Genomic DNA, 25,061 nt, shown 5'->3' with positions numbered 1-25,061 from the left:
CTTCGATATTTTTGCAAGTCATTAGAAGTCGTTGCAACTGGGTCTACGAAGAATAAGAGTGTAAAAATGTGGTAAAAGTTAGAATGCCACTATGTAGCTTTTCAGTTGATTAGGTCAGTGTAGAGCTCTAGGCGTTCTAGAAAATGCAGTATTTTCTTTTTATGTGTATGTGTATTGTCACTGATAGAATAATGATTATTAATTTATCAATGTGTACATTTGTGTAGCTATAGTCAACATTTTTTTTTGTATCGCAGGGTAGGAACAAAATAAAGTTAATATACAGTTTAAAAAAAACGGCATTGTTTTAACAATAACTTATAACAAGTCATTTTTCTAATAAATATCCATATTATATTTTGCTTACACTTATTTTGAGTCTTGGCCTTTTCGCGAACATCGGGTAAAAATAGAAAATTACACAAATTCAATCAAGGAAAATGACATCTGTCAAAGTGACATTTCTATTTTGGAGGCTATTACACCGCCATCTTTTCGTTCGGTTGACTTAAGATTTAATTATTTTTTTTACATTGGTAGGGGTATTTACAACAGACTTCAAAAAAATGGAGGAGTTTCTCAATTCATCTGTTTTTCGAGTTTGTTACACAAATTGTTTTTTTTATATATTCAACTGGGTGAATTTTTTTGAACTTTTGTTAGAGGGTCTAACAGAAAGCCAGAAAGCCAGTTCAGAAATAGCTAGCTTTAAATTATTAACTATGTATGTACTGTGTAACTATTGTATAACTATGTTCAGTGAAACATTTGAACACCTTAGCTTGCTGACTGTAACATTGCATACTAACTAGGGCATAGTATGAGATTACTTGACGTGAAATTCGGGAACTCGATAGCGAAATTTACATATATTTCATGTGTATTATTTCGACAGTGCTACAATTTCTTCAAATATTTAAACGCATATAAAATAGGTAGTGAATGACTGCTTTAAAAAAAATGACGCCTTCCCATTGGGTACAAAATATTTTATTTCTTTTTTAATTTTTATTCAAATTCAATTATAGAAATATCTATTATAAATAGCCAACCGTGTAATTAATATTTCTAATTGAAATATTTTGAACGTGAAGTTGAATTGGTTTAATAATTTAGTTTATATAAATCTGACCTGTTACTCTTAAAATAATTATATTTTTTGCTACCACCAACATAATGTATTAACCGTATTGTAATCCATCACATGTTACTAACGAGCCTAAAGGTCTCACTAACGTAATTAACTGTTTTGTCAGCGTTTCTTTGCTTCCTTAGTTAGTTACAGGCTTTTTGTTCCCTATCAATTACCTTTACCTTGGCGTGGCTTGAGCTGAATTGTCGTATAGTTTGTAAAGACTTCATTAGTTTCATTGTTTGATAAACATAGGTTTAAAAGCAGCAAATTCTTAGAATAATATTGATTTTTAATACTGTTATTTTTTACACTTATAAAAAACGAAGCTTACGAAAAATTGCTATACCTAAGTGGTTTAAATTTCACAGGTACGTGATAATCGTAGTCATCTTTGTGTCTTTTATAAACGATTTATTGTGTTTTGCCTGATTAGTATTTGTGACATAAAAACTGGCATCATCATCTTCCACAAGTCGGAGAAAAGTATTTCGCAGGAGCAGATGCAGGGACTCTGAACTAGTCTTCGACGCAAGATCTACATAGGGATATATTTGTGTGATAGAAACATTGAGAAACCATTGCTACTTCTGAAGAATTGTTACAGAAACGAACTTGACTGATTTCAAATTTGACCACTGTAAATATAACATGATTGTTGAGAATCGACCTGTAGCACATGATGATCAATTTTGAAGATTAAGATTTACAATAAAGTTTGATTTGATATCAGTTCGCTGATTGTTTTACTGAATTTTGCTTTTCTCATCGACTTATAAAAGCGACGCTTTATTCATTTGATACACAAGCCTTGCTTAGTTTGAAATCTCTAGGAATTAGGTATTACCACTTCCCTAAATTGTAATAATGCAGATAAAAAATATATTATGCTAAAAGTGCAACGCAAAATCCCACCATTATATTGGATTCTTGAAAGGAAATATACGCGCTGACATCCGATTGAGGAATGAGCATATTTTCTTGACACTAAAGACACTTGGGCCACAATTTATGAGCTGTTCCACGAGCAGGCGCAATTTTGAGGCTTAATAACTGTCAACGTGACACGTGGGAATGTGCAATTCTGTTTAGTTCACTTCGATTGATTGGCTTTATAAAAATACCCTACTACCTAACGCCATCGCTCGCACTGACAGATTATGTCAATCAGGTGTAGGGTGTTGGTGAAAGAATTTTCAGGATTGGTGCAGAAGCTTCAGAGGTTTTATTGCTTCAAAAACAATTATATACAAAACTAGCGGCCCGCCCCGGCTTCGCCCGTGGTACATATGAAAAATAGATGTTGGCCGATTCTCAGACTTACCCGATATGCACAGAAAATTTCATGAGAATCGGTCCACCCGTTTCGGAGGAGTATGCAGACTAACATTGTGACACGAGAATTTTATATATAAGATAAAACATATTTTTGACGTGACAACGTCTTATAATTCGATAGAGCCGCGTGCACGCACGAAAAAACATGACTCATGCGGCGTTACCTCGCTCTGAGGCGTTCCATGTAAGGCTTGAAGTGCGAGCGAGAGCGCGGAACGAACGACAAAGAAGCACAATCGGACGTTGTCACCTTCAACTATCGTCAGTAAACCGACTTTACAGACAACCAATTTTTTTTGTTATAATATGAGTAATCAGTATGGAAAAGCTCTCCCCGGATCATCTTCCGTTGCATAAAAATGTTCAAAAAATAGTCTATGTCTCTGAGAAGTTTAGCTGACTGGTAATTTTTACAGTTTTTCAACTCGGTCGGTAGTCAGTGGATCATTAATTATATGTATATTAGTTGTACTGTATGACTTTATGTCAACAAATATATTTTTATCTAATTTGTATTTTTTTTTTCAAAAACTTTTGTATTCCGAGTTTAACATTCCAAACAAACAATAAACAAATGAAATAACGATGGCTACAAATTTCATTCCCAATGTATCGTGCATTTATTTATTGCATATAAAATTTAATTCTGAATTTTAAAAACATGCTAAACATTTTCTGTATACTACACTACGTAAACTTCATAAATGTTTACCTCTTTAAGAAAATTCAGGTGCTTTTTGAAATGAATCAACAAAATTTAAACTTATTAAAATATTTCATGCGTAAAAGTCTTTTGAAAATTTTAAACTTTATGCAGACCGTTTATAAAGAAATTCTAAAGTAGCTTTGAAAGTATTTATTAGCAAAACGAATACTCGACTGAACTTATTTCACCTTTAACTTATATTTACTACCTTTTGTTTTTAAATACACAAGACTTACTAGGTTCTTTCAAAAAGTATTTATGTGAAGTAAAGATTGCTGAGTTGTATGTGTAATTCACAGGAAAAAAAATATTTATTTAACTGCAACCGCCTGCAGATTTGATTGTTTTAAAAAATTCACTGATAGATTACTATGCAGTTCATTTACTGAATTAACAAAGTATGTACATGAAGTATAGTCTCAACATTAAGTCACATTGTATGTTGCTATTAAATGAGTGCATTATTTACAGCATTTATAATAACACACCTCGTATTTTGTCGTACATAAGTATTTTGGCAAGCAATTGAAATTATTACGTTATAAACTGTTTAAGATTTTATTACTAAATAAATACTGAAGTCAGTGATCGCTTGTTTGAAGATCACGTCTTGTGACCGAACATCTATTTATACAATTTTGTGTCTCTTTGCGCCAAAATGGCTTATATTTATAGTAGCCCATAAATATAAATATTCGAATAATTCAAAGCTAGAAATAACATTGTAAATAATTTATACTGGTTTACGTCCGACCCGAACTAAGAAGTATATTTTACATATCTGGGTCGTAGAATAAAAAACAGTATTTTTGCCGAAATTTATTTGAAGAAAAATTCATATCATATCATTCTAGGTTATTTATTTACCACCATCTTTGGAAAACGGAATCAATGTGATCTAACATAGCTACAATAAAACTTCTTCTACCTCCGTACATAAACTATTTTTTCACAGCATTTTGGTATCTTAAGTTATAATAATTATTGTATTAGTAAGGTATAAACTGACCTCGTCATGCAAAAATCTTTAAAATTCATGCCATGTTCCGAAAGTTCTCGAACAATTTGCTAGAAAGTTCGATAAATCTCAGCATCCACGAATATTGAGAAAGTGTTCGCGTACCGTCAGATGGAGAGATAACGGAAAAATGCTACAGAGAAATTAAAACTTCATCAAAAAAAATACGTATTATATCGGTGATGGCGTGAATATGTTTAACATTACAACAGTTCTTTATAAAATTTTATCATGAATGACAATTATTGACAATATTAATATTATTAGAACAGTTCCAGATTTGCCTCGTAAAACATAACAGTAGTATTTCCCTTTTATTGGACGCAATAATTAAGACTCAAGTAATATTGCAACAAAGTCTTGAGCAAATATATTTGAGCATTATACATTATGATTACCTACTAAATGAATAATCTGCGATTTCAATCTATTCATTTATTTTCTAACTTTTTCTATTCTTTATAATTTATATTTATAAAGCATTTCAATGCCATAAACTAAAAATATCAAATTTAACTCTGCCTTAAAATACGAATTAACTTTAAACACAAGCTTACCTTCACAAAATACCTTATGAAAACAATTCACCAGCAAATACCATTTCCATTGAGAGCAATAGATAAAACTCAAGATGCAGGAACCATCAGGAACATAAATAGTGCACCTTTAGAGTCGATTCAAAGCAAGTGCCGTGTCAACACATTAGACATTACCCCTCTCAGCGATGTTGGTTTAACTTTATCGACTGGAGAAATAGGTGATGTTTCTTTAGGGTAATGTGTTTTCATTCATTTTTTAAGAAAGAAAAAAGGATATAAATGTTCTATCATTTATTGAAACATTTATACAAATAACACTTTACAAATAACAATAATGGAACTCGTGCGCCGGCAACGAACCATTTACAAATTTATCATATTTTGACAGCTGTCAAATACAATTTTTTCTTAAATTTTTATATGAATACAGATAATAATTATTTGCTTAACTTAAATAATAAATCGATTAAACACTGATCGATATAACGATTAAAATGCAATTAATTAATTAAAAACATGAGACATTTTATGTAATTATAATTTTTAAGTTTTACAATAGTTATGTTATTCTAATAATAATTAAGGCTAATTTAAGGATACCTCTCAAGCTAAAATGCATCGAGCTTCTTGTGCTACAGATACATATATAGAATAAATGGCCATACACACATACAAAACATGAACTTCGAGTATATGCGTGTAGAGCGTACATGTGTGTGAGTATACACATAAATACTCCTTACATTACGCAGTTGGCCGTAAAAGCCTATCTCATCTCATTTTTGCACTACACAAACATGTTAGTCAGATTATTCATATTAATTTCCGCCGGTATAATGATATATCACACGCATCCATCATGTGCGACAGCCGCTATCAACATTTAATCGTAACTTAATGTAGCAACACTAATGTGAATACAAGACGAGTTAAGTCGTAATTATACTTATATGGTGATTTTTGTGATGGGCTCTCGGAGTAGGTTTAATCACAGAGCTATATCGAGATATAGTTCTGTGGGTTTAATGCTTCAAGTAATGTTGTTGCAAATGGTTGTTGCTTATGCAATATTGGATCGATTAATGCGAATAAGCATCGACATAGTGTGAAGCCATGTTTCTCGTATGTAGGACGTAGAAAGTAATAATTCAAATTATTATAATTAAAATCATCGAATCTAAGTTGCATTTTGATTTCATAGTCATACAGAGCCATAAAAAACAGATAATATTTTATATTACATACTCTAAGTTACATACGCTTTTTAAATGCGTAGATAACCAATCATATGTTGTAACTTTAAAAGAAAAGAAGAAAGAAAATAGAGCGTGTGTGCCGACTGCCGAGACCACGAGTCAGAAGTAAAACTTCTTGGGCACAATTCAAAGATACTAAAATCGTCGCCTTAATCCATGACGTGACGGTATTGCCATGACGCGACCTTGAAATTTTACACGCAACGCGCCAAGAAGTTTCACTTCAAAAAGAAAGAAATAGGTAGTCAGTTTTTTCAAAAGCCAAATCATACCTAAAACAAGTAAAATAGAAAATAAAACAGAAAATAAAACTACTTCTTAATTATAATTTAAAATTTTATTCATCTCAATATAAATATTGTTATGATAGTGTTAATTAAACAGAATCACTATAATTACCCCTATAAAACTGTGCGTCCATTATTCCACGTTTCAATCGAAATTTGTAAACAAAAGAGACTATTAACTATTGAAGATACGCTCTCGTTGTCTCATCGTCGATTCTAAGGAAAATTACTGAGAATTTTTGAATAGAATTTTAAATAAAGCTCCTTCAAATAGATACATTTTTTTGCAACGGCGTGAATAATAAATATGGTTATGTATTAGATAAGAAGGTGGTTCAGTGGTTATAGCTTTCGACTCAAATGAAATAAGTATTGAAATAATAAATAATTGGGAGTTTGAGATGAAACAAACGTAGATTAATTTAGAATACATGTTTTTTTAATTAATTTGAAAGGAGAATGGGCATTTTACTATGGAAGTTGGGCCTGAACCCTTGAGTTGGACCAATACACATGAGATATTGTTTTTATAATAGATCATAACACATACATAACGGGAAAAATATATATAAAAAAATAATCAACCGGGTTTTTGTACAGTCACATCAAGTTTTATTTCTTTGTGTATAATATTTTTTACAATAAATAACTGTTATAAGACAATGACAATATCTTTATGTTACTCCAATTTATTACTCCAACATAAAAACTTTCACTTACAAATACGTACTAATCTTAAGCCTTCTAATAACCGAAATACACTAATATTATGTTTTGTAACAGGTACCTAGATACCGTGTTTATTATAATTCAACGTAGTTAGACGTTTTTTGTGGTTAAACTCAGTCACTTCAGTGACATTTAGATTTATATTTACTTCACTCGAATTAAAAACACCGTTATTGTGCGCAAAATAATAGCCAAATAAATAAAACTTTTTGCCTTGACTGTACAAGAATCCGGTTGATTTATTTTTTTATTTTATTTTTTTCGTAAGTTATGTGTAATGATCTATCACAAAAACAATATTTCGTGTGTATTGGTCTTAGCCAAAGTTTCAGGCCCAATTTGCCCATTCTCCTTTATCTACCATATATTAGGTAGTACATAATATGTACTCCTTTATATTATAAAGGAAAATCTCCTGTGGGAACAAGCATGCCCAAGAACAAATAAAATCAATTATATGACGTGTCAATTGCTAATGCACACTTGGCCAACATATAAGTCTTTGTAGTAGAAACTATATAGGTATTAATTAAAATACATTAGCGTGCGTGTTTGAAATTTTATACGAAAAATGTAAAAAATAAGGCTATAACATCTGACAGTATCAATTTGAAGTAATTATCAAGTTTAAGCTATGTATTACAACAATGTCCGTCACGGTTTTATACCTATAGATTAATAGCCAGCAATCAATTCTTCGTCAGCTTGCAATATGGTTCCCTAATATTAATTTAATATGTCACAGCTTGGGACCTTGTTGACAGATTTTCAGTGATCGGAGACGAGTTTTTATTGCAAACTTTCTTAAGATTGGAGATCGGTTTTAGTTTTCAGCTGGCAGTTTGAACTTTACTGTTCTAGAATATATCCGAGATTATCTATGGTACTGAAATTGTAACATGACATATACTAATTATACTACGAGGTATTTGTCCAAATGTAATTCGTACGCGTAGTTAGAAAATCTATAAAATTTTGCGCTTACTGAAGCTTTGGATATAAACTTGAAGAAGGATTATTTGTTAGAAGTCTACTGTACGTCATTGAAAACTGTATTCAACGCAGTAATATTGGGTAAAGTTACTACTTACTTATTGGGTAATACTTGTATTAATTCATTAAACAGATTTCCCTATCGATTAATAATACAATATATTAGTTTGAATGATACATTGTATGGCTATAACAATAAATTAGATTCGTAAATCACCCTTAAATTTGATAATTAAAATTAATAAACCGGGAAATCAGGGAATGGAAATCCCAAGTGAGTTTAATACCAATTCATTTTCGGATTACTACTCGTTGCATAATTTATTAGATACTTCCTTTTGCCTGAAATTTATTTATACGATGCATTTAATCTCTTGGGCACTATATTTTCGGATAAGATTCCATATTTTTAAAGCTATGTCGAAATTTCGAGTTTCGAAAGAATGTTTACGAAAACGAAAACGTTGTAAAAACAAGTATAAATATGATTCAGGAATCGTATGATGATAATGTTTAGCAAGGAATGGATGAAGTCTGATAAAATGTACACCTTTAAGTGAGATTTGTATGTAGGTTGGCTAAACTAAATCAAAAACAATTTGAGAAGTTGTATTTGATACTTTTATGATTACATACTAATAATTGATGTTTCTCAAAAAATATTGCAACATAAAAATTTATTTAATGCTTTTTTCATCCTCGCATGGCTTATTCAGTTAATAAGTCCATGCGTTTGACTGTTAACCTCTGTATAATATTATTCTGTGATAAAGGAATATTTTCTTTGATATATTCGAATAAATTACTTTACATACGATTATTTTAAATCTTTTAATCCTCAACAACACAACGGATGTAGATAATAGACATTATCTATCAGCTCTTCTAATTTCATTAAAAACTCGCCTACACGCTATTCTTGCCAAGCCACTTATTACCAACAAATAAATTAAAGATAACTATCTGACAAGCTGTTATTAAACTATTTTGTAATGATTTGATGTGTATATTTGATTATTTAATATTGTAATTTAACCTACATTTAATTCTGGCATTTAACACAACAATCTTACACTTTTCTCATTAAATATAAATATTTTATAGACTGTAACATATAATAATTAATATTATACGTTTTGCACTATATTTATAGACAATTAATTGTAACATATTATTAATACAACACTATAATATTATGTAGGTACGCCATATTAAATAACACCATGATAATGACGTTCGGATACCTACACTCAAATTTCTTATGTCTGAGTTGTCCCATCTTTTTTTAGATCTCAGCGAATGAAGAAGTAATAGAACACAGTATCGTTGTGTTAGGCGCGCGCACTACAGTAAGTGTCAAAAAAAAAAATAATTTCACAAACTTTGCAAGACCGCTTCCTTTGCCACAAATAAAAAAAAAGTGATTAGTGTTTGCGCGTTTAGAAATATTCAAATTTGGAACGAAATGTGGGTGAAGGTGAGCTGTCTTGTGAAGTAACCATTTTCGTGGAATTTGGAGTGTTCTATTTTTAAATTTTGTGCAAATGGCCAGTGCTTTGAAGTTTTTTTTTAAGTGCAACCTCTTCCATAAAAGTAGATTTTTAAAAATAGGATATTGTGTGAAATTGTATGCCCGGCATTGAATTTCGTTGTGTTTATTTTTATAACCAGCTACGTGTAAAATAATTTAACCGCTATAAGTTTATATTAAGAAGTTTGTGGTTGCGTACATATAACGAACGCTATGAATAAAGTTTAGGTAAAAGTGATTTCTAGTGAAAATTGTGATATTTATAATTAAACAGATATAATGTAAACGTCTATATCAGGAATGGTATACCTATTTAAATAGAAATTATTTTTACTATGTATATTTATTGTATGAAAAATGTTTTTAGTACAGTTTATCCGCATAATATGTTTGTTCCTTAGCATTGTTTAAAAAACACTATTTTACTATGATTAACGTACATTTATTAGATACATATTATTTTGTGAATAAAAAAACTGCTAGTACATGCATGCATAACAGGCATACCTTTTTTATAAGTTGAAACAAACCAAAATCGGTATAGCAGTATAATAAATAAATATATTATAAATTCAAATATGATTATCTTAGAGGATATCTATAAATTAATTTGTTTTACTATTACAATATTCCTGATAAAATCCCATATAAATTTTCATTTATTTCAAAGCTAAAATAGAACAATAAAACGTTTAAACCAATGCAAATTCCGCGTAACCATTATTCTGTCGCGAAGGGCAATTTGCGTGATACATTTCTTTTATTTCCACGGGGTATACCCTTAAATTGATATTCAAAGTCCTCGAAGGACCATCTCGTGGGACGCAACAGATTAATATATCCATCAATTGAATAATACGATATTATGTTGGGGATTTGGGAGTTTTGTGACGGAGATGTGTAGTTTTTTGATAAATTGGGTACGGGTTATGTTTTATTGTTATACATGCGGTTTCACTCTGGCTAAGTCAAGTGTTTCTATTGCTCATTTGGAATTATGATGATCTATTATGCTGTAAAGTTTCATCCAAATTTATTCAGTAGTTTTATCGTGGTAAAGAAACACACATACATACTCACAAACTTCATCTTATTAGTAGGACTAGCTGACCCGCAGGACGTCAGACGCATTTCTATGCACGAACTTTCAAACGCGTGAAGTTGAAATGGCCATTAAGTTTTCATAACATTTTTTTTAAGTTTGGCGCCAAATTTCTCAAACTTTTCTTTCATAATATTCTTCCTATGATAATAACGAACGCAACGAAGAAGAAATAAAGGAAATCTGTCCAGTCGTTCACGTATCATATTTATAATAATTATTCTTATAGATATGTGCTAAATATGTACGTGTGTGTGACAGCTGCATTCATGTAGGATGAGGATGATGATTGATGTGTGTGTAGGTGTATGTGTGTATGTACGAATGTCAATGTTTGTATTCGTGAGAATGTGTGTAGGTGTGTGTGTTCGAATGTCATAGAACAATTTGGAATCTATCAAATAATTTGTCTTAATTTATGTGATTTTTAATTTCGTTAGGTGTTTAATATCTTTAATTTGAAGTGATTGAAGATTGAGTGATTTATAAAGTTTAGGATAGGTCTAAATTTATGTATTAAAGCGAAGTGAAGAATCGCGTTAAGAGAAAATCTGAGGCGATGTAATTTGAAATAAATCTTGGACGAATAAAGTCAATCTGTTTCCATTATTAAATCAAAAATTATTGATCTGATAACCTTACCCGTTCGACACTTTTTTAAAATCATATTATATCTAACTAACTACAGCATAATATTATAAACTGAGTACATGTGTGTAAGTATACACAAAGAAACATTCTCAATTAATTGTATTTTCGTTATAAATTTCATCAAAACATGTTCGATATGTCCATCTCCCTATCACTTTCAATATAGTTTAGTACAGTCAGCAAAACAAGTTCATTAGTATAAAAGCACACATGTAACATGACATAAATTTCTTTGCAACTCTACCTTTCGCACATTATTCTTTGTCCTTACATACGTCAATTGACCGCCTCCTTGGTACAGTGGTTGACGCGTGAGCGTAACACCAAGGGGTCCTGGGTTCGATTCCCGGTGGAGACGAAGAAAAAAAAATGTCTCGGTCTGGTAGGACACAGAAGGCTGATCACCTACTTGTCCCTAAAGAAAATCGATCAGTGAAACAGATATAAAATGCATCTGCCCCTTACCCCATTAGGGGACATGGGACTTCACTTTTATATACGTCAATAGCTCCTAATTCATTTAATTCTTGTTCTTCACCTTGTAAGTAAGGGGCGATAGTCCTTGTAATAAATTACGCCATAAGTTCATTACGAAAGGGTAGTCTCGTCCCAAGACGTTAATTAGTTAGCAATAACTTTGACACATAATTGAGGAGATATTTCCTCCCTGAGGTCTTCGAGATTTTTCACTCGAAGTTGACCTTTGACATTTCAAGAAGAATTTTTATCGGTTAAATGATTTGATCTTTTATATTATTAACAGCGAGATTCTAGCTTGTTTTATATTATTACATCTGCGTAATGATCGATTAAACTAAAATTATGAATAAGTACGAAAGATTTGAAGTATGTCTGTTTATTTTTTTAACCAATATACGGAATGAAAATATAATAATTAATCTACTCGTATATTGCCATAACTAGTTCCTATTAAAACGTATGTAATAGGGAGATATTGAAATAGGTATACTCAATCACGACTCAACCAAAATTATTTATTAGATATCTATTGCTCATTTTGAGTGTAACTTAGATGTAATATGGTGACTAGATATAATTTATATTAAATAATAATTGATTTATATTATGTACTTTAATTGTAATTATTTATTGTAATTTTTTAGGTGCGCGGGCCGCCTTGATAAAGTGATAGTGAAAGAACGTGTGTTTCAACAAAATGGCGTATTTTTGATAGAGGTAAGTCAATTTTATATTATAATTGTTTTTCTAACAAAAACCATCTTTACATTGTCAGAACTAAACTAAATTGACATGGTACCACATGGCAGGCACAATAAAAAATAGAATCATCAATTCATCAAAATCGCTTCACCCAGTCACAACTTCTGAGGTAACAAAGCCAACAAAAAATTACAGTCGAATTGCCTTCCATTTTTTTGAAGTTGTTAAAAATATACTGATTATTTTAAGACATTTGAACAAACAATATGAAATCCAAATTTCAAATAATCTTGCTCGTTCTGCAGTGCAATTAGTGTTGTCTCGTTTAAGAATTTAAAATAAAAAGCTTTTATTATTAACTAGCGGTCCGCCCCGGCTTCGCCCATGTTTACGTTTTTTTTCTTAAGAATCATCCTCGTACTTCAAGGAATAGATTCCGCAGCGCACGCGATGACAGAATTTTTATTAAGGATTTTTTTACACCTTGGGTTACATTATTGCATTTTTAAGGATCTCTAATTTTTTTGAAAATGCAATATAGCCTATGTTGCTCAGTGAAGATGCAGCTTTCTAATGGTGAAAGAATTTTTTAAATCGGTCCAGTAGTTTATGCGTGAAAACCATACATACATACATACATAATTACCTACAAACCTTTCCTCTTTATAATATTAGTAATTAGTATTGATACACATATTAAAGAAACATTGAAATTAATGAAACTCGTTAATTACAACACGTATGATAATGAGTTTAACGGCGTTTATATTTAATGCATAAATTGTCTACGTTTTAACTGCAAATGGAAAAGCAACGGTAATTATCTGTTAAATTGCAGTTTTTAATTTGCGCAACGGTGTTACTTGAAAAAGAAAGCCTTACTGCATTTTATTTATTTATTTATTTTAATTCTTTATTTAACACACACATACATAGGGGAAAAAAAAGAATAAACACAAAGAAAAAAGGAAATCATAACATGTTAAATAGGCGATCTCTGCCAGGCATTCTTTTTATAGCGCTTTTCTTTATGTTTGCATGGAAAAGTTATAATTTAGAACATTACATTTCATATAACTAAACGAGCGAATGCTCATTCTAACCCATTGCCATTTTAGTTTAAACAGGCGTAGAGCATTATTTCATTGTTCTTAATGCGTTCGAAAAGATTCTATGCAATGTTCTAATACTGAACAACACTGGATACGATTTTCGTTTTCACTAAAAGATTAAAGAATGCTCTTGCTTTAGGTCTATGTTCGTTTGATGTAAATGCACCATTATATTGACGAATATTTACAGTGGCAGGTCACGGTAATATATCGTGTACCTAAATAATAAATTGGGTAAACCACATATAAATTAGTTTAAAACAGTCTGAATTTCAAATTATTGGCATTTAAATACGAATAAATATTTGTGGTTTAACGAATAATCCAATTGGTTACACTATTACAAACACTAGCCACTCGCCCGGCTCCGCTTGAATTATATCGGGATATATGCAAACTAAAATATAACTTATGATACTCATAGATAACGTGGCTTTCCATTGGTAAAATAGTGCTTAAAATCCGTTCAGTAAATCCAAAGATTATCTCCTACAAAAGTCACTCACAAACTTTACCTCTTTATAATGTAGTACCTACTTAGTTATAAATATCTATAAATTGTATTGGAAAGCAACCGTGTCCCGAAGCCGTAATTCATCTAGGCAAGATCTAAACCGTAAATCTTCTACTAGCATTTCTTGTTACCCAACAATTCTAAGAGTGGGATACTGATTTAATTAAAAAATGGGTATCATTTAAGCTATCACCAATTTTATTAGTTTTGTGTTTCTTAAATAATAGGGTTTGTCCTCAAAATAGTAGATCTGTCACCAAAATGTAGTCACCAAACAATGCAAAATCAGTTCCACAATAAATCACCTAAAATCCTGAGATATAAGGTCTAGTACCAAATAAATGTTTTTGTATGTATTATAATAGGTGTGTCCTAATAAGTATTTAAGCAAACTAATTTAAAGAGATCACCAATAAATCATATTATGTTACTAGAAAATTGCATTAAGTTCAAATAAAAAATTAGGGTTGTCATCATCGTTTCAACCAAAAGATTCTGCTACTTAACTAGACTCCCAAGGTTCTAAATTTCCACTGGTAGTATAAATTATATTTAAATAAAATTTTTAGCAGAGTAGTAAATAAAACAATTAAAGTCAAAATCTATAATATAAAAATGAATCGCAAAATGTGTTGGTAAGCGCATAACTCGAGAACGGCTGAACCGATTTCGATAATTCTTTTTTTATTATATTCCTTGAAGTACGAGGATGGTTCTTATGGAGAGAAAACGTAAACATGTACCACGGGCGAAGCCGGGGCGGACCGCTAGTAATCAATATTTATTGTTTAAAATAATTACCACTGAACAATCAGCGCTGGTTTAAAATAGCTGGCTTATGGCTAGCAGAATAGTAGATAAAACACTTAATTAAAGTTAAAATAATCAATATTTATTCTTAAAAATGATAACCACTGAATAATCATTTGGTCATCAATGGTCAATTTTTAAAGCGCGCCGATTTGTCTCCGCCCCTTTGATCATTTTTTCATTAAAATTATAAATTGATGTATTAAATTGGTAACGAATACTATTAATTTAATATCTGAACGAAATAAAATGTTACTACTGTATTGGTGACAAAATATCAAATAAAAAGGAGTCGCAGTCAGGGATCAATAATCGATTTATTTGGTGACAGATCTACCATTCTGAGCACAGAGCTATTATTTAAGTAACAAAACTGTTATTATAAGAACGAAGTTTATATTCATGAAATGCAATATAATTTTATTGGTTATCGATCTCTTATTTTACACATATATTAACATTAATTTGATAATTCATACCTGGGAACAATTGTTGTTTATCTGAGAACGAAAATATTTCGTGGGGATAGATCTATTTATTAGGTGATACAACTTGATGACAAATATAAATTTTGGTGATAGAAAATATAGTTCCCTTAAAAAATATATGTAGGTATGCATAGTTTGAATCTAAATATCTTTATTCGAAACATACAATAATTCGTCTCTAAAGATAATATTGTACTTAATATTATTTAATTAATTATTGGTGTAAATCATATATTAAAATTTTGTTAATAAAAGCGTGTCAGAAGTGAAACTTCTTTGGCATGATACAAAGGTACCAAAATTGTCACCCTACTCCATGATCTGACGGTATTGCCATGACGTGACTTTAAAATTTTACTCTCAACGCGCCTCAATAAGTTTCACTTCAAAAATTATGTATTTGGCATATCTAGGTACTAGTAATTTACATAAAAACAACCGCAAAGTAGTGTCCTTTTTCTTGTCCTTTAAAACTATCTATTGTTTGTGAAAATTCTTTCACTAACTGAAAACTATAATATCAATCCAAACTTTTAACCGGGGAGAAGCCGCTGCAAATGACCAGTTTATTTTATTTATTTATTTTGCATATAATTCGGATATCGCAGATCCATATTTTGTTAGTAAAATAAAAAACTCTAAAAAAATCATTTAAAATAAATTTATTAGTTTAAAATAAAAATCTTTCCTATTACATATTATTTTATAAGGTCATCGATTATCCCTCACATTCGAACAAAACATGATATCAACAGCTTGTAAATGTCACAGGTGCGGAAGGAGCACGTGCCAAATGCATGTGAGTCAATAGGACGGCTAATTTTAGACACTTTTATTTTTGTTTGAGTGTTCGTATGCATAACTATTCTTTCACATTTTTTAAATGTTTAGTTGTTATATATTATAAATATAACCTATTGGTTTTTATTGTGTAATTTAAAGTAAATCTATACTAATATTGTAAAGCTGAAGAGTTTGTTTGTTTGAACGCGCTAATCTCGGGAACTACTGGTCCCTATGAGCTATCTATTCACCGAAAGAATTTTTCAAATCTGACCAGTAGTAGTTCCCGAGATTAGCGCGTTCAAACAAACAAACAAACTCTTCAGCTTTATAATATCAGTATAGATAAGTCTGTGTTCATACAGAAAAGCACAGTAAATAAATAAAAATATCATCTACAGCACTGTCTCAATATGTAAATTGGTCCGGGAGCCAGCAGCAGATTTTATGACCAAGTTCCTCTCAAGCGGTAATTAGTAAAATGCATCAAAGTATAGTATTATGAAGCCTCGTGAACGTCAGCTGGAGCTCGGTTGGGGGGAAGAGCGGTTGTAGCCTCCCGTATCAGCTGACGGTTTTTCCACCAAGATACAGCCAGCTGACATATATATTTATCCACAGTTACATATAAGCTATCATCAGGTAAATTTTTGTTTGAGAGGAAATAACGGAAAATAAATTTTTCTTTAAATTTAACTTTCATGTTCGAGACACCAGCTGACGTATATACACCATGTTGTAACCAGCTGACTATTTTTTTTCGTTGAGATATTGGGTTAGCTACAATTTGACAAATTTTTAGCTGAGAGGAAATTAATGAATGAATGTATTTTTTTTCATATGTGCGTGGGAGGCTACAACCGCTCACCCCCCCAACCGAGCGCCAGCTGACGTTCACGAGGCTTTATAATACTATACTCTCATGCGTCTGACGAATTATCTCTTGAGAGGAAATAGTTAACCAAATTTGCACCTGGCTCCCTAACCAAATGTATTGATTAATTCATTTCGAATATTGCATATCGAAATTAAATAATCAATATCCAAATTGCATGTATTTTATTCTTGACCAGACGGAATAAGTTTCTTTCCGTTTCTCGAAAGTTCTCTAGCGTTGGTACAAACGTCTACCACGAACATTCTTACGAGATAAAAACCCGATATTAAATCAGTAATGAACTTCCAAACTTCATCAGAATCACCGGAATAAAAGTTTCTTGGATTTACTGAATATTTAATAGATTCGATGCGAGTTGAAGAATTTCGTTTAATTAAATCCTGCTTTGTTTGTAAAGTTTTAAGTATGGTTAATGCGATTAATATATTACGATCAACCCACTTCGAAAAGGGGATATAATACCTATCTAATTTTCTGCAATTTGAAGGTGGAGTTGAGCGTAATAATGTTTGAATTTACTTTAATTATATACTTAGGTAGGTACTTAGGTACTCTTCTTCTTAGAATGACAAAGATGATTAGACACTAGGATTATTATTGCAATTCGTTGCAATAGCGCCTGAAGTAGGAGGAAATTTTGGCATAATATGATTTTTATTCGCAACCCATGCGAATGATTTCGCAGGCTGGAGCTAGTCGCGTACATAGTACAGATGTGATTAATTTCATTCAATAGGTGGGTCCACATAGAGCCAACTGCTCCGCACAGCATTTCCTTTGCGACTGCTCGCTCTGTGTGGACTTGCCTAATTGGATAATAATATTAGGCTCTACTGATTTCAAAACACGTGCGAACAGCATGACATCCACTTAGCTACTAAAGAATTCTATGTCACAATGTATTTCCAAAAATATACTCTTGTATTTTCTTGTTTCATTTCACGTGAGTAAATGGAGAAATATTTTAATGGGTTGAAAACATCATTTATTAATTGTATTATTCGTAGTTATATGATGATGAATGATACTTGCTGTTACCCTGTGGCTTTGTCTGCGTATTCAATAATGCGGTAAATAGTATCCTATGTCACTCTCTAGTCTCCTTACTATCACCAAACAAAAAAATGTACCAAAAAACGTTGCGAGGTATAAGCAAGAGAAACAAACAAAATATACATTCACATTTTATTACTAAAATAATCAAAACAATAGCATATTCAATAAATACTAGTATATAATATTATGTACAAGTCACAACAAACAAAGTTGAAACAAAGAAATAACTAAGTGTAGGCTATCTAAGTAACTTTGATACGTGTTTAACTTACAAGTAACTACGCTTGAGTTAACTTTATTACTGCGTAGAATTACCATGGATTTGGGGAAAGTTGGACTGGAATATATTCTTATATTTGGCACCTGTTAAAGCTTTCCGAAACTTTACATACTGTGAAAATAAATACTAAAAACAAAACTTTTATTATACGATATATGAAAAATAAAAAGTTTAATTTACTGTTTTGTTATTGTTATATTGTTCTAGTAAGATTAGAGCTTAATAAGAATTTAGTATTGAATAATCAATACACTTTTATTATACGTAAAACTACCAACGTAACTATTAACAAGAATTAGCCCGCGGCTACACCTGCCTGCATACATACATATATGATACATGAATAATTTCAATTTCAAATTTTAATTTCATCAGTTGTTTTATGAAAAAATATGTAAAAAATTGAAATAATTATATGCGATAGAATTCTAAAGATTTCTTACATTGTATAGCTTGTTATTTTGATGTTAAGCAATGAACCTGGTGATGGCACGCGAGCGAAGCAGCGATATAAAAACTACAAAATCCTCGGCACTATCGCGAATAATGCTTCACGAGGCTGCTCGCTCTTTTATCCGCCTAATGACATAAGCCATATTCACCGTTTCAATAGTTTACAAAGCTCGTAGTCCACTCTGCCACTACCCATCTCTGAAGTCATTGAAACTGCGTTACAGTAACTGACGTAGTGTAACAAACACTGCTTGTGAATTGGCCTTATTACATGTAAAGGGTGGACTTAACTAGTAAAAGATATATGCCTAATCTTCGTAATGATTTCGTTAATAATTTATTCAGGGTAAAGTGAGGTATCGTCTGAAATGATTACCTTATGTACGACTCAATGTATAAAGCTTTTGGAAATTGGTGCAATACGATTACCGAATAAACAAAAAAATGTTGCTCAACAATGAGAGAGCTCGAGAATTCTATAATTTTTTAATTAGTTAAGCTTCTCTTACTTCTATTATATATACTAATTAATAACACATTTTAGTATTTGTTTAACCACGTCGGTTTGTACAACAAATTTATTTCCAGCGAAATAATGAACTTCTTGATTCCAAGCACGCTAACGTCTTGGCATGTGTTTGGCGGTTGTTCTAAAGTCTTTTGTCTCGCGAGAAATTTAATATAAATCTAGAACGAGCTTCGGAAGCGAAGTTTTTGTTCAGACTAATTTGACGGCATTTTTATTCCCTTAATAGAAAATGTTTACTCCGTGCAAAGGTCAGTGTGGACTTTTTTCAAAGCTAATTAGTTAACTTGCACATTTTCCTATACTAGCTTTTCTGTGTTATTTAAGGTCTAATGTTAGTTGAATTATTGAGTTGTTTAACTATGAATTAAAGATAAATTTAGATTAATTATGCTTCAAAGTTTTATAGCATTTGATGAGTCTATTTCCGAGCTGTTTAGTGTAGTTCTTTGCTTTAAAATTTTTGAAATGGGACATACATATTTTTGACAAACGCAAAGAAGGAAAGAGGGAATTAAGCACTAAAATTAGCATTCCAAGTAAATCTAAAAATTTCATATAGTGTGATGAAAATGACTGCGAATTAGTCACCAGGCGGATTTAGGTTTCGCTAATAAAAGTAATAGAGAATTAGGTATATGAAAGAGCTCCCTATAATAAAACCTAAAATCTTTTTCTTCACTATAACACATTTAAAATTTCACAAACGCCATCAAAAGCCGTAAAGAATTCAACTGTCTTGGATCATAAAGCCTACTCCATATTCCGTGTAATGTCTTCTTGTCAGTAAATTATGTGATGTCGTTAGCAAAGGCGTTATATTGAGCGCAATCTCATGGGGAGATTATTACGTATGCTGCGAAGATTGTTTGACTTTTTGTGACTATTGTGTCGACTTTAGACTTGTATCTTATCGTACAATTAACCTTTTTAACTTAATAATTATTAAAATATGTATGAGTATATATATTACTAGCTGCTCCGCGCGGTTTCACCCCCGTGGCTCAACTCCTGTTGGTCGTAGCGTGATGATATATAGCCTATAACCTTCCTCGACAAATGGGCTATCTAACACCGAAAGAATTTTTCAAATCGGACCAGTAGTTCCCGAGATTAGCGCGTTCAAACAAACAAACAAACAAACAAACAAACTCTTCAGCTTTATAATATTAGTATAGATATCGATTTAGAGCCTATTTTTACTTCTTTAGGGGCGTTGAGTGTAATTTTAAGGTCGTGTCATGGCAATACCGTCATGGAGTAAGGCGACGATTTTGGTATCTTGAATTAAGAAGTACTTCTGACATGTGTGCTCGGGACAAACGCTCTTTTTTGTTTATGTAAATATTTGGAGCAACAAAATATATGCATTCTAGAATATTACACTATCTCGTGTTAGTTTTAGGGAACAATATGTTCTATGAATAGTGTTTGAAATTTCTTTTGACCCCTTAACCTCCTGAGACCCAGGATTTTTTTCTCTTTCTTTTTTAATAAAAATTAGCTGTATCTGTTCTAATGCAATTATAGTTATACAAAAAAATGGTAAAAAAAATCTTTCGTGGAAAACTTGGATTTTCTTTATGTCATGTATATATTACAGGGGGTCCCAGTTCCAACTGTAATAAGTTTATGAAAATGAAGAAAAACTACATGTTTTTTTAGTTATTATATATTTTTAAACTTGAATCTAAATATTTATTATTCTATCCATTGTTCTGTGTCTATTTTTTGTACCTTGGTTCAAAGATAGGTATTTATAAGGGTGAGAAATGACCAGTTCAAGTATTTTGCACCGGCGCGGCGGTGTATTTATATTGTCTCGTCCACCCCCAGGTCTTATTTCTTATCCATCCTCTCGGTCAGCCTGCTCTTATGCTTGGTCCACGTCATATGCGTCCCCGAGATGGTCTGCCAACAACTGAAGATGGCATACATAGTGACGATTCGGTTCTGAAATGACTCATACTCATTGGACGAATGGAAGAGGAATCATTTTCTGGTATTTGAGCGGCTTCATCTGTATCATTTGGGGGATTATCTTCATCTCAAACATTTATTTATTCAATTAGACTTCTTCTAAAAGCAATTTGGAATCGTCACAACAGTGTTAACATTTACCACCGATTCGGAAAGCAGTATCTATGGAGAAGAACCGGCAAGAAACTCCACAGGTCCATCATATAGGTCAATATTTGACTCATCCAGGTGTTGGTAGATCTCAGTATCCTATAATCCTTGAAAATTATAATAATATCTGTAACATAAACTAAAGAATGTCATATAGGTAATACATGGGGCCCTTGTAACTAATACCAATTTGGCAAGAATTGAGACCAAATGTTTTACCAGTATGACATAGAAGAAAACATTCATATTTTTCACAAGTTTTAGATTTATCTTACAAAATAACTATTGCGGTTGCAGAAATAATATCTATTATCATTAGATATACAAAGATATACTGCAATATACGAATGGTTCCACTAGAAATGTAAGATTACTGACCACGTGTTTGCCGTCGCACAGCCACCGTCAACTTCGAAATGAGAATACTTCAAATCACTGTCACTTATAAAACAAAAAACCGTTTAGTATAGCGGATGACATACCACTACATCGATTTGAGGTATTATTCCCGCATATACGCAAAAGATGGCGTTGAAATATTTTTTTATTGTTTATGTAATATATATATGACCGCAGGCCCCAGGAGGTTAAAGCTGAAGCTTTGAAAAAGCGGTACGGAAGCTCGTTATTTAACAATACAACGATATTCTCTACGTGGCATGGTTTTAGATTTGAACTTTGTGAGATTTTTTTAGTAATATTCGTATAGTTAAACTTTCTATTGAGATGTTTTTTACATCGTTATAAGGCGTGAACTTATAATTATGTTGTTAAAAGTAAACGCTTCTAGAAAGTTTGTTAAGAAGTTGCGAAATTAATAATTTGGCTACTTGAGATTTTTTGCGAGTCTAATATATCACTACATAGTATAAAACAAAGTCGCTTTCTCTGTCCCTATGTCCCTATGTCCCTATGTATGCTTAAATCTTTAAAACTACGCAACAGATTTTGATGCGGTTTTTTTAATAGATAGTGATTCAAGAGGAAGGTTTTAGTATATAATTTATTATGTTTTAGACAAAGCGGGCGAAGCCGCGGGCGGAAAGCTAGTAAATTATAATCCTAATAAAATCCTATGTTATTTAACTTTTTCGTATAGTTTTTATAGTTATTAATTGATTCGTAATTCCCAACAAAAAATGTCATGGAATAAAAAAAGTGCAACAAGCGAATAATAAATAGGAATGTTATTTTTTCAATTCGTTAGACTTATTTTAATATAAAATCCATTAAACATTTTTCATCTCGGAACGAAGTTGGCAAGCTCTTGCGTCTAAGTGGCCACTTGCAAAAATTCGTGAAACTTCAATGTTTCTGAAACACTCATATTATAAAATGTTTCCATTATGAATTTTTTTTCGGTGTGTGTTTTGAATGTTTTTTTATTTTAAATAAACCTATTTGTTCCCTTTTAATTTTAGCTTTTACTCAAAATGACTTGTCCAGGAACAGTAGACAAAAAATAATTCTGTTTACTACTGGTAAGTAATATTCTAGCAATTTTACGAAAAAAAGATGTAGTTTTTTGTGACATGAAAAAAAGTAGAGCTGACACATTCTATACATTAATGATTAAGTTCTTATGCAAATGTTACGATACTAAATAAAATCGACAATTACCTAATTAAATAAATTATTATTGTTTACATGGTATAATAATAAAACAGTCTATATATTTGTTATCATACTTATCATAATTAATAATAGGTAATAGCACCTTAAGGCTTGACTAGTCGGACTAAGCCAATTGTAGATAAATTAATTTAATTTTGCTCCAACAATTCAAACCAGCAGTGCAGAGGCCGAATAGTACAATGGCCTATCAATGATATATAGATTTAGTACAGTCGTTGAGAAAATGCTGTTTATTAAACTTTGATAAATAACGTGATACGGATCAGGGAATTAGGTGTGATGCATTGTGTATGCATTACTGTTATATTACTTCCTCTTAGTTCGGTGGTACTACATCTGCTATTATTTTTCATGAACTAACTGATTATAATTATGTATACCTTAATAAGCCTGTATGTTACGATGCTTATCAATCTTCTCTTGCTAATTTGTATTTAATAGAAAATATTTTAATGACTTATCTTGCACAATATTAAATATAAATGAAAATACATGAAATATTTTATGAGGTGGTTACTAACTACAACGTAAGCGTAAAAAAATGTTATTAATACGGTCTACATTACTAAATAGTTATGTTAATAATTTGATAACAGGAACAGCATTTATTATCAAGCGAACATTTAATAATTTTCCTTCAATAATTATTTAATAAATATTATTTACCGCTTGTCTACTCGATTGTACATTATAAAACACTAAACCTCATATCAATTAAATATTCAGTGACTGTTTCATTCATGTCCTTTCAATACGTGACCGATCTCAGTTAGTTACCGAATTATATTGAACCGTTAATTGGTAACTCATTAATCCATACTAATATTATAAATGCGAAAGTAACTCTGTCTGTCTGTCTGTTACTCAATCACGCCTAAACTACTGAACCTATTTTCATGAAATTTGGTATGGAGGTATTTTGATACCCGAGAAAGGACATAGGCTACTTTTTATCCCGGGAAAATGACGCAATCCCGGAAATCCCACGGGAACGGGAACAATGCGGGTTTTTCTTTGACTGCGCGGGCGAAGCCGCGGGCGGAAACCTAGTTATAATTATGTTGTTCACACTCAAACATTTAAATGCAAAATAATAAAATATAACAAGCAAAGTTTATGTAAATACTGACTACTAGCTATGCCGCACGGTTATACTAGCATAGAAATCCGCGTGCAAGATCAAGTATTTCTATAGGTCATGTCTTCTTCTGATGTATAACCTATATTTTTGTTAAGTTTTATCCAAATCCGTCCAGTAGTTTTAACGCGAAAGAGTAACAAACATCCTTATATGGATTCTTAATAACTTTCGCGATTATAATATTAGTATGATATTATTCTATACAATTTAGTGTATTCCATTTAAATATATAATGTTCATAATATATTTATAACATAATAATTAAAATAAGGCTCATCTGTTAACGAAAAACTGAAAAAGACAAAGAAAAATTTTCATTACACTTTTACTTCTCACTGCTGCCACTTCAAATTCTAAGAGGCTGGGATTAAAAATAAATTAAACATTTTATTTATACTATTAGAAAAACGATCCATTTGTCCTTTATAATGACAAAAAGGGAAACACTTCAATGAACAAAGATAATAATAAAATTGCAATTTCGAAATAGTTATTCATACGGATAGAAATATGGGTCTTAGGATAATAACAAGGGTTTTATTTTCGACATTTGGATCAAATACAGGATCATAAAAAGAGTTCTTATTTATATTATTGAGAGAGCTTTGGCAAGAAGGACTAAACTTATTACTATTTCATAGAATCTATAATGTATAGTTATATACTTTTAAGTGAAACTTCTTTAGGCGCATTGAGAGTAAAATTTCAAGGTTTTCATGACAATACCGTCACGTCATGGAGTAAGGCGACAATTTTGGTATCTTTGGTATC

The 25,061-nt window shown here is 31.3% G+C and overlaps 1 protein-coding gene across 1 annotated transcript in view; it reads left to right on the top strand.

Moving 5' to 3' along the window:
• Positions 1-9,323: 9,323 nt before the first annotated feature.
• The window catches only part of tn (tripartite motif containing protein thin), a 100,283-nt gene continuing 84,545 nt past the window's right edge, over positions 9,324-25,061 (top strand). The window contains exons 1-2 of the mRNA XM_089702131.1: positions 9,324-9,347; positions 12,407-12,479. The gene's annotated coding sequence lies outside the window, so the exon portion shown is untranslated. The remainder of the gene's footprint in view (positions 9,348-12,406; positions 12,480-25,061) is intronic.

Source organism: Colias philodice, chromosome 13 (assembly GCF_061535455.1).
Source record: "Colias philodice isolate Cphi_HAF_F1 chromosome 13, ilColPhil1 Martin Lab GWU primary, whole genome shotgun sequence".
Taxonomy (NCBI): domain Eukaryota; kingdom Metazoa; phylum Arthropoda; class Insecta; order Lepidoptera; family Pieridae; genus Colias; species Colias philodice.
The sequence above is the reverse complement of the archived record's forward strand: the minus strand, read 5'-3'. Positions and strand labels throughout refer to the sequence as shown.